Source organism: Nannospalax galili, unplaced genomic scaffold (genome assembly GCF_000622305.1).
Source record: "Nannospalax galili isolate Female #2095 unplaced genomic scaffold, S.galili_v1.0 scaffold459, whole genome shotgun sequence".
Classification (NCBI taxonomy): Eukaryota; Metazoa; Chordata; class Mammalia; order Rodentia; family Spalacidae; genus Nannospalax; species Nannospalax galili.
This window is the reverse complement of record NW_008344211.1, coordinates 360,952-364,118: the sequence shown is the minus strand read 5'-3', so window position 1 is coordinate 364,118 and position 3,167 is coordinate 360,952.

Sequence of the window (3,167 nt, the reverse complement as noted above, 5' to 3'; positions counted from 1 at the left end):
AAAAAAAATCGACATATGTTCTCCCTCATATGTGGATCCTAGGATCAGACTCTGATAAATAAGTATGCAAACAGACATAACTGCAGGAACCAGGACAAGGGTAAGGAAACAGTGAGGTAAAGGAAAAGAAATAACCTGAAGGAGAAGAATAGTAGGCAACAGACCTTAAGAAGGGAGATATGGATAAAAATTGGGTTAGATTAGGGGATGGGGGAGGGAAGGGTATATGAGGAACCTAGGGGATAAGGAGAAAGAAGCAGTTCAACAGAGGTAGGATCATAGGAGCAAGGGTATTAGTAAGGAAGAAAGGGGGGGGAAGTGCGGGCACCTTAAGTGGGAAAACCATGATAGAGGGGGGAGACATACAAGAGAGAAACAATGTTTCTATCTTTTTGAGATAATTTAAGTAATACATTGTTTGTAGATCTTCTTTGAAGGAAGGTCTGGTAAAATTCTGCTGTGAATCCATCTGGGCCTGGGTTTTTGTTAGTCTGGAGGCTTTGTATCACTGTTTTGCATTCCTTATTTGTTATGGGTTTGTTTTTGTTGCTGATCTCTTCTTGGTTTATCTTTGGTGGTTCCATTGAATTTAGGAATCCATTTCTTTTAGAGTTTCTAATAGAGTATAGATTTTACAGTATTCCCTTATAATGTTCTGTATCTTTTTGCTGTCTGTTGTGATGTTTCCCCTTTTGTCTCTGATTTTGTTGATTTGGATTTGCTCTTTCTCTTGGTCAGCTGGGCTAAGGGTCTATCTTGTTTAACTTTTCAAAGAACCAGCTCTTAGATTTGTTGATTCTTTGTATTGTTTTCTCTGTTTCTATTTCATTGATTTCTGCTAATTTTTTTTGGGGGGGGGTTCATTTTGAGAGAGGGTCTACCTGTAGCCCAGCTGACGTGGAACTCACTATGTAGAGCAAGCAGGCCTTCAACTTAGAGATCCACCTGCCTCTGCCTCCTGAGTGCTGGGATTAAAGATGTGTGCCACCATGCCCAGCTCTGCTCTGATTTTTAAAAATTTCTTATGCTGGGTTTGGGTTTTTGAATTGTACCATTAAATCATTTATTTGTGTTCTGTTTTTTTTGTTTGTTTGTTTGTTTGTTTTGTTTTGTCTTTTTGAGACAGGGTCTCCCTGTAGCCCCAGGTGTCCTGGAACTCACTATGTAGACCAGACTGGCCTCGAACTCACAGAGATCCACCTGCCTCTGCCTCCTGAGTGCTGGGATTAAAGGCGTGTGCTACCACACCCGGCCTTTTTTTTTGTCTTTTTTTGAGACAGGGTCTCATTGTAGCCCCAGCTGTCCTGGAACTCACTATGTAGACCAGGCTGTCCTCTATTTTTTTAATATAGGTGCTTAGAGCTATAAACTTCCCTTATAGGACTGTTTTAAATGTGTCTTAAACATTTTGTTGTGTTGTATTGTCATTTTAAAAAATTTTTTATTTACTTTTTGTCTTTTTGAACCAGGGTCTCCCTGTTGCCCCAGCTGTCCTGGAACTCACTATGTAGACCTGCCTGGCCTTGAACTCACAGAGATCACCTGCCTCTGGCTCCCAAGTGCTGGGACTACAGGCATGCACCACCACGCCCAGCTTTATTTAATTCTAAAAATTTTATGTGTATGCCTGCACGTAGGTAAGTGCACCCGTGTTGTCCAATGCCCGAGGAGGTCAGAAGAGGCTGTCGGATCCCCTGGAACTGGAGTTACAGACAGTTGTTAGCTGTCATGTGGGTGCTGGGATTCGAACCCGGGTCTTCTGCAAGAACATCCAGTGTTCTTAACTGCTGAGCCATCTCTCCAGCCCTGTATTGTCATTTTCATTTAGTTTCAGGAATACTTTTCTTTCTTTTTTTTGACCCATTCACCATTCAGGGGTATGTTGTTTAATCTTCACAAATTTGTGTGGTTGTGATGTATTTTGGATTGTTCCCTTAATAAGAATGAAGTGACTTTATCTCTTCTGATTGATTTTAATTTGAAGTCTATTTTGTCAGGTATTAGAATAGCAGCATTTGCTTCCTCCTCCTCCCCCTCCCCCTCCCCTCCCCACAGCACACATGTTGAGGTCATAGGACAAGTTTGGGTATGGGTCCTTCTTCTTGGCTTTTTTTTGAGACAAGGTCTCTCTCCTTGTAGCCCCAACTGTCCTGGAACTCACTATGTAGACCAGGCTGGCCTGGAACTCACAGAGATCCGCCTGCCTCTGCCTTCTGAGTGCTGGGATTAAAGACATGCACCACCACATCTGGCACACATCTGCTTGGTTTTTAGTGCCATTTACTTGGTATATTTTTTCCATCCTTTCACCCTAAAGTGGTGCCTATCCTTGAAGGTGTCTTGTAGAAAACAAAAAGATGGATTATTCCATAATCCATTCTACTCATCTGTCTTTTCACTGGGGAGTAAAGGTCATTTATACCTTCATTTGTTTTCTTCCTGTAGCCCCTTGGGTATGGTCATTCCTTTCTTCAGTCCTTTGCATTGCTTTGAGTATTATCTGTAAGGGTCGGTTTGGTGGACATACATTCTTTCAGTCTGTTTGTGTCACAGAAGTTTTTCTTTTCCCTTCAACTATGACAGTTTTCTGGGTAAAGTGTTCTAGGTTGTCATCTAGGATTACTTACAATTTGAAATACTTTGCTACAGACTTTTCTGGCTTTTATAGTTTGCACTGAAGTCAGCTGTTACTCTGACGGGTTTTCCTTTGTGTGTAACTTTTTTTTCTCCTGCAGCCTTCAGTATCCTCTCTTCTGTTCAGTACATTTAACGCTTTGACTATGATGCGCTGTGGGGAGTTTCTGTTCTGGTTCTGTTTGGTGTTCTGTGAGCTTCTTATGTCTGTATAGGTATGGCTTTCTTTAATTTAGGGAAGTTTTCTTTGATAATCCTGTTGAAGATCTAGTTAGTACCATAGATCAGAGATTATTCTCTTTCCTCTATGACTATATGCACAGATGTGGTTTTTTCATGGTATCCCACATCTCCTGCATGTTCTATTCCTGCATTAAAAAAAAAAAATTCAGCCAAGCGTGGTGGCGCATGCCTTTAATCCCAGCGCTTGGGAGGCAGAGGCAGGAAGATCTTTGTGACTTTGAGGCCAGCCTGGTCTACATAATGAGTTTACAGGGAGACCCTGTCTCAAAAAGAAAAACAAAAAAAAAACC